The sequence below is a fragment of the Canis lupus genome, chromosome 16, assembly GCF_003254725.2.
Source record: "Canis lupus dingo isolate Sandy chromosome 16, ASM325472v2, whole genome shotgun sequence".
Lineage (NCBI taxonomy): Eukaryota > Metazoa > Chordata > Mammalia > Carnivora > Canidae > Canis > Canis lupus.
In genome coordinates this window covers 35,782,107-35,790,250 of record NC_064258.1, presented here as the reverse complement: position 1 = coordinate 35,790,250, position 8,144 = coordinate 35,782,107, and the positions used below count along the sequence as shown (strand labels likewise).

Here is an 8,144-nt window from a genome sequence, read left to right as displayed (position 1 = left end):
TCGGCTCCAATTAGTGTGCAGGCTGAGAGTGGGAAGCAATCAGTTTACACGGGAGCCTTGTGAAACAGCTTGTCTGTAAGGTAGATCTCGGAGAAAACAAAGGCGATGGGGTGGAAGACATTGTTTGAATGTCATTTCAAAGTTAATTTAATTAAGGGAGGCATATCTGCAGGAGTTGGGGTGGGTTGCCCAAGGAGAGAGATTTTATTTATATTCAGCAGTAAACCTCGGGGTGAAAATACTTTAAAAATTCACTGTGACATGTAAATCCAACTTCTCTTTCATCAGACAGTCCTTAGACCGACCTTATTAGTCACTGGCAGGCCTGGCAAAACCCCTGCTCGTTTAAGAACATTTCTTTCCAATTAGGAAGTTGTGTGATCTGGGGATTTAAAGCCCAGAGTCAGATCCCCAGAGAGGACTATGGCTTCTATTCTGGTGTCAATGCCAACCTCTGACTCACTGCCCTGTCCCAAAGTGCCTGAATAAAACTTGCCTGAAAACCCGTTAATGAATTAATCAAGGTGGCATTGGAAAGAAAGGGTCTGCGGATTCTTCTTTCTTGAGCAGAGAAGGTACCTTGTTAATCACTCTCCCCTGGAACAGGAGCGATCTGCTTTGCATGGACCCCTTGACTGGGTTCCTTAGATCCGCTGACTCAGGAGGCTTCCCCTCTGGCGGTGAGAATGTTCCCAAGGACTGGGAAGCTGTCTCATGCTCCCCAAAGCAGAAAAGTGTGTGTCTACTGCATGTTCTTAGGCAACATGTACAAATGGAATTGAGGAACGCCTGTCTTCCCTGCCCACCAAGTCCGAACTCAAAAACAGTAGAAGGTTCTTCAACGTATAGACTGAACACCAAGCAATGTCAAAAGCATAGGCTCCAGGTTTAGTCCTGACGTCGTCACATTTATTTTCTATGCATAATACCGTAGTACTCGCTAATGGTTTCAGATGCAGGGTTTCTAACCTTTGGGTCTCTGCAGAAAGGTTTTAGTGCCTTGCTTGATTCACTACACTACTTGAAAACTGTTCGATCTAGGCTGTGCCACCATCTAGCTTTATGATTTTGGACAAGACCACTGACCCTAGGTCTCTGTTTCTTCCTCTGCCCCTGAAGAATTGGGGCAGTTTTTAAGGTCTACTCCCTTCCCGGCCCTGTGTGAATGTGAGCAGGAGAGCTCCCTGTCAACCCCAAGCCCAAACTTTGGAGGGCATCTCCTTCTCCCCCCACCCCCCTCCAAAGCCAGGCAAGACAACTCCACAAGGCAAAGAAGAGGCTCTAACTCCTATATGTCTCTCTTTTGCTCCTGGAGAGCAAAGGTGATTGATTATTTTTATTCGTATGTTTAGTACTAATGTCCCAAGCAGCTTGATAAGACTTAGGCTCTGCAAAATCAAATTTTAGGAACAAATACTTCTTTCAACAGGAGATTAAAATGGGCTTGGCAAATTTTTTTTTTTGGTGGGGGCTGGGGTGGTCGAAGAGGCTGTGAATATTGTTTTGTTCATTTATTCAACAAACACATTAAATTCTGGGGTGGGGGTGTGGGGACCACAGACTGTGTCTTCAAAGAGTTTATCATTTAGTCTGTCTAGTCAGGGTTGGGAATGTCACTGTATGTTACTGCAAGGCAGGATCTAATAAATGTCATTAGGGAAGTACAAACAAAATGCCAGGGGGATTCAGACAAGAAAGGGATTGCCCTGTGCAATGGGATTAGGGAAATGGAAGAAAAAGGCCAATGTGAATAAAATGCATTTCATCTACTTAAATGTTATCCTTGACTTCTCTGTTAGGTCCTGTTTCTTTTCTTTTTTAACTTTTATCCCACCTCTGACATTCATTCTGTCCTTGTGCCTTATATCTTTTCCTTTCATTTGTTAACCTCTCTCTTCCCCAGTGGTTTTGCCTGCTAAAAATAGATGAGTGATTGGCCTGAAGCTAGAAAAGAGCCAAGATGATGCAAAAGCTCTCTAGAAAATCTATGCTGTGGATGATGAGCCGACCTAGATGCCAGATGACCTAGGTGAGGGCCCGACTCTACTAGTGACAGCGACATCATCTCAGGCAAGTCAGTTGTTCTAGATCTTTTTTTTTAGTTGTTCTAGATCTTAATTTTACTGTCTTTAAAACTAGGAAAAACAAAATTATTATTTACTTTTTTTTAAGACAACAAAATATCTAAATCACCTTTCTAAGGATCCAGCCTTGGTGAACATATTTTCCAAACCAAACTTTCAAGTACATGCTCAGAAAAGATTTTGGGACTTACGGAATTATTTCTGTAAAAATTCTTACCAAGAAGTAAGCATTCATCACATTTGTTTATAGATCTCCTAAATCTTCTTTAATCGAAAACAATAAAAACAGCCCCAAGTTAAGACTATTGCAGAAAATAGGGGACTTTGGTGCATTATTTCTTCACTAGAGAAACAGTAAAACAAAAACAAAACCCCACAAAGTTGCAGAAGACCCATTTTGTGCCTCTTGTTTGCCATCACAGCCCCAGATCATCATCATCCACTGACATCCCCACATTCATTCTGCAGACAGCCCTGGACACAGTCCTTCCTGACCAGGAAGTGCTCAGAGTGTGTGTCCTACCTTTTATATGTGTATGCTCCTCTTTGCTTCCACATTTTGGCCTCACTGAGGCTTTCTTTAACAGTTAGTTAACTCTCATCATAACTGTAGGAGAAGGAAAAAATAATCTTTCCTCTACCCCCTTAGGTTTGTACCTGGGGCCTGCAAATTAAACTGACAAAGACAGGCTAACAGGAGAAAATCCATTTAATTTTAATTGATGTTAGTTTTATTTATTTGTTTTTTACATGCACAGGGTCTTCACAGAAATGAAAGCCAAAAAAGTGGTTAAACTTAAGCACTTCCATGCCGTTTTAACAAAGAGCAATAGATTATAGGTGAATGACTGAACAAAGGAAAGGAGGGCTGGGCTTCTAGGGCTGATAAATTATGGAAAGGCAACTAGGAGATATATGGGGGAAACTAACAGTAGATAAAGATTGTTTAGGAAGGTTTATTAGTACAGACTCATCTTGATGCCATCTGTGTCTCTGGCGATAAGGGTTGTTCTCTTCCTTACATGGAAGGAGGAGACACCTGCACAAGGGAAATTTATATACCGCTTTCAGGCAGATGGGCAGGGAGCAGAGAGCTCTTCTTATGTCTGCTTTTTGACACTTGCCTTCACCTCAAAACCATCTTTCTGCCAAAGAGGCATATTTTGGGAGGGTACATCTCGATCCCTTCCCTAACCATATCACAGCTTGACCAGGTGCTGGGCAGTGCAAAGAGGAGTATCAAAGTTTCAGCTAGAGCTTTGCTCCAAGGATAAGCAGGTCTCAGCCAGTCAGTGGCTTTAGAGACCCTTAGCCATTTAGAAACCCTGAAGCCCTTATTCCCCAGTTTTCAGGTAGACAGGCCAAGAACCAACAATTCCTTAATGAAAAATAGCCACCTAATTGACAAGTAAACAATTTTAGCAAAAAGCAAAAAGCTTTTCCTGTTTTGAAGATTTTATTTATTTATTCATGAGAGACACACACAGAGAGGCAGAGACATAGGCAGAGGCAGAAGCAAGCTCCTCAAGGGGAGCCCAGTGGGGGACTGGACCCTGGGACCCTGGGATCAGGACCTGAGCCCTTGAAGGCAGATGCTCAACCACGGAGCCACCCAGGAGCCGCCAAAAGGCTTGGACACAGCCTGAGATTGCTCGGTTCTCTTCAGTTGAGGTAATAGTTTTCTGGAACCCGGGGCCTGAACAGCCTCCCCCAGCTGGATGGGATACTCAGATTCCCGGCCAGCCAGCCGTGCGCAGGAACAAAAGGAGAAGCAGAGGTGAGGATGAGCAAAAGGACTCGGCTCTCTCCCTCAAGCTTCCAGTGGGCGGCAGTTCTGAGATGTTCCTACAGGATGACAGCCCCACCTGCCCCCGCACCCCGCTCCCAACATCTGCCTCCATCGTCCCGCACTATGAAAGCTGTTCCTCTGACAGTGTACATTTTCCTCCATATAATCTCATCTTCTGTGTAATCCAGTTTTTTTTGTTTTTTTTTTTTTAATGATTTGGGCCATCTGGCATCCACAGACAAAAGGAGAATAGCTCAAATGTGCTCCATTCTTTCCCAGATAAGAATTGTAGTGTCCTTCTACCTTTTCAGTTGGATTAGCATAACAATCCCCAGGGGTTTGCTCCCTGAGGGAAATACCCAGGGTCCTCTTTAAGCAGTGGTTAATTACATCCTGCTATTGATCCCATTTATTAGAGGTTAGCTAATTTGCACCCAGCCAACTCCGTTTTTAATCTAATCTATTTCTCTTTTTTCCCCAGACTCCCTGTGCCCTGTATCCTGTCACAGTCTTGAACCTCCCCACCAAAGAAAAAAGTAATGAGGTCTATCTTCTCTTCTAGTTGACCAAAGATCCCTTTTGAAGGCCCATCCAGATGTCACTGCTTTGAATCCTCCCCAGACCTGGGTTTTGTTTGGTTACAGGGAAAAAAGACAGGCTTTGGAGCCAGACAAATGTGGGTTTCTATGCTAACTTGGCCATTTGGCAGCCGGGAACAACTTTGGATGGGTTCTGAACTTCACTTTCCACATCTTCTCAAGGGGAGTGTTACTAACACCAAGTCTGATTTTGGGGAGTGTCATTCCCCAAATCTTATTCCTGTTCATTTAGAGAATTTAAGAAGCTAGGAGATGTCTGTGAGGCAGCATTTCTGATTTACCCATAATATTCTCTCCATGGAGGTGCAACTGGCAAAACTCCAGGTGCATTGGAAAGCACAGGTTGGTTCTGTGTCATCAGGCTGGGCTACTGAGTTGGCCTAGGTGTTAAGCCAGATGTTTGCCCATTGGCCAGCATACCGTGAAAGGTCCCTGGATCCTTTGTGCTGCTTCCCAGTGTCCTGACGGCTCCATGCCCCCTCCTCCCAGCCCCCTCCATATGTCCCCACCCAGCCCCATGCATCCACACACTCATGTCTCACTATTTCAGTGACACCTCCTGTGACCACTTGACTGGGAAGGGCAACCAACCCTTCCTTCCTCTGACTTTCTCCAGCACTTGCTGCCTTTCACTTGTTTTCTTTCTTCTTTCTTTCTTTCTTTCTTTCTTTCTTTCTTTCTTTCTTTCTTTCCTTTCTTTCCTTTCTTTCCTCCCTCCCTCCCTCCCTCCCTCCCTCCCTCCCTCCCTCCCTTCCTTCCTTCCTTCCTTCCTTCTTTTATGTCTTTTTGTTCCAAATCTATATTTTTAAAATTAGTTTCAGAGGTAGGATTTAGGGATTCATCAGTTGCATACAATACCCAGTGCCCATTACATCACATGCCCTCCTTAATGCCTGTCACCTGGTTACCCCATCCCCACCAGCAACTCTTAGTTTGTTTCCTAGAGTTCAGAGTCTCTTATGGTTTGCCTCCCTCTCAATTTTCATCTTATTTTATTTTTCCTTCCCTTCCCCTACGTTCATCTGTTTTGTTTCTTAAATTCCACATATGTTCACTCATTTCTTTCTTTCTGTTTTCTGCACAGTGCTTGTCTTTTCACCAATGTTATATAAGAAATTTCCTTGATTAAAAGGTAGCCTCCAATTCTTCCACTGGGCAAATTATCTGTCTCAGTTTGATCAGGCTGCTATGACAAAGTGCCACAGGCCAGGTGGCTTAAACAACAGATCCAGGGGCTGGAGATTCTGTCCAAGATCACAGTGCTGGCGGATCTGGAGCCTGGGGGGGACCTGTTTTCTGGTTTGCAGGTGGCTGTCTTTTCATGACATCATCACATGGTACAGAACAGAGAGGGAGGAAGCGAGCTCTCACTTGTCTCTTCCTACCAGGACACTAATCCCATTCCTGAGGGCTCCACCCTCATGACCTAATCACCTCCCAAAGCCCCACCTCCTAGTACCATCACCCTGTGGGGTATCGTTTCAGCATATGAATTTGGAGGAGACACAAATATTCAGTCTGAGGCAAGCTATCCATTCTTTTTTTTTTTTTTTTAAGATTTATTTATTTATGCATGAGAGACACAGAGAGAGAGGCAAAGACACAGGCAGAGGGAGAAGCAGGCTCCCTGCAGGGAGCCTGATGCAGAACTTGATCCGGAACCCCAGGATCACACCCTGAGCTGGACGCTCAACCACTGAGCCAGCCAGGCATCCCCAGGCTAGCCATTCTATACTGAGTTTTCCTTATTTTCAATAGCAACTCAAGTCATCCTGGAGAACTCTCAGCAAATGCACGTTATAACCACTGCCCGCATCATGTGCCAACAACACCATAAGCCGTGTTCTTGAGCCTCAGCCGAACTCCTATAATCCTCGAGCCAGAGCTCTGCACCGAGCACTGGGAACCCACATGCCTTAAGGTGCTCATCACCGCCAAGGCTCAGAAGAGAGCTTCTGCCCCCCCCCCCCCCCCCCCCCGCCCCGGCCCATCACTCAGCTTCATTTGTGCTCCTCCCGTTGTTCCAACCACCCTGTAGGATCTACCTGCTGCACCACACCATCACTGCTGCTGCCTTCTCCCTTCTCCCACCACCACCTCCTGCATTTTTGATGTGGTTTTGGTGCTTGGGGGGGGGGCGGGGGGGGACGACCCGGCCTGCTGCTCAGTTCTTCAGAGAGACCCATCCAGACCCTGGGCCTCCAGCTAGCCCCCCTGGGTCAGCTGCTCCTGGGGCTCCTCTGGCTTGAGCCACGCCCGAGAGCTCCGGGCTCTTGCCGACCCTGCCCCGAACCCGCATGAGCTTTGTGGGGTCTTCTGACCGGAGCTGGCTGCTGGCATGGCTGAGGCCCTGCAGGGCGCTTGTGGGGGGCCCGGAGCCGCAGAGCCCAGCTGAAGGGTACAGCTCCTGGCCCCAGGCAGAAACACCATGTACCCTTGGTTCCCTTTCACAAGGGTTATTTTTCAGGCTTGGAATGAAGTGTGGTCGGAATGTATTCTCTTCTAGAAGGTGGGGGTCCAGCAGAGGCTTTTCCTTTTTCTGTTTTGTGCATGTGAATAAAAGTGGAGCAAGCAAAGCACCGCTGGGAAATATTTTACCCACGTCAGTGGGTACAGGTCTAGAGGAGACATTTTCCTGGGGTGCTGGGGGTGGTTTTATTTTATTTTATTTTATTTTATTTTATCTTATTTATTTATTTATTTATTTATTTATTTATTTATTATTCAAATGATCCTTTTTTGAAATATTTTCCTTTGTAGTTAACTAGCTGGGCATTCCGCTGCACCACTATTGATGTCATCTCTGACGTCATGAGGGTGACAGCCATCAACATTGCAGCCCACAGACTGGCCAGTCCCCAGGATGGATCTCTTTAATGGTTCCAGAGAGTTCTCTGGCTCAAGATCGGTGTCGCATCTGTCAGGCAATATTGACAATCTCTTCAAAAGTGATATTTCCACTGTGCTTAATGTTTTTCTGCTTCAGTTTCAGTCTCTTGGTGGTCCCTTGAGGGCTTCGATGATCAGGGCAGAGGCAGAAGGTACCACTTCAATCTGGGCCTGTCTGTTCTGAATGGTCAGTTTCACTGTAATCCTCAGATCCTTCCAATCACTGGTTGCCTTGGCCATGTCATCACCAACCTTTTTTGGAGACAGACCCAGCGGGCCGATCTTCGGGCAGACGTGGCACCGACCTCACCACCAGTGCACCTCAGGTACACAACTTTGATCTCGGGGTCAAACTTCGGCGGCAGCATGGTGGAGGCAGCTGGTGTCGGATGAACCCGGATTCGGGATGACCAAAGACAGTTGCCCCTTTGCCTCCTCTGAGCCTAAAGCCAAAAGCTGGGGGTGATTTTAAAAGGAAAGGCTGGAGACAGGACTGGGGGCCATTAGCAGTAACTTCGCGGTCTTTGGGGTTGGGAAAAACATGTTTTTATTATTATTTTTAAAGATTTTAGTTATCTATTCATGAGAGACACAGAGAAGGCAGAGACACAGGCAGAGGGAGAAGCAGGGTCCCTGCAGGGAGCCGGATGCGGGACTCAATCCCAGGACCCGGGATTATGGCCTGAGTCAAAGGCAGATGCTCCACTGCTGAGCCACCCAGGTGCCCACAGAGATTGTCTTTTAAATGATCAGGGAGTCCATTTGGAAGTTCTGAGTCTGGAG

At 46.3% G+C, this 8,144-nt stretch overlaps 1 pseudogene; it reads right to left on the bottom strand.

The window, feature by feature from the left end:
* Positions 1-7,232: 7,232 nt before the first annotated feature.
* On the bottom strand, positions 7,233-7,729 carry LOC112671240 (60S ribosomal protein L12-like; annotated as a pseudogene).
* Between the last annotated feature and the right edge of the window lie 415 nt (positions 7,730-8,144).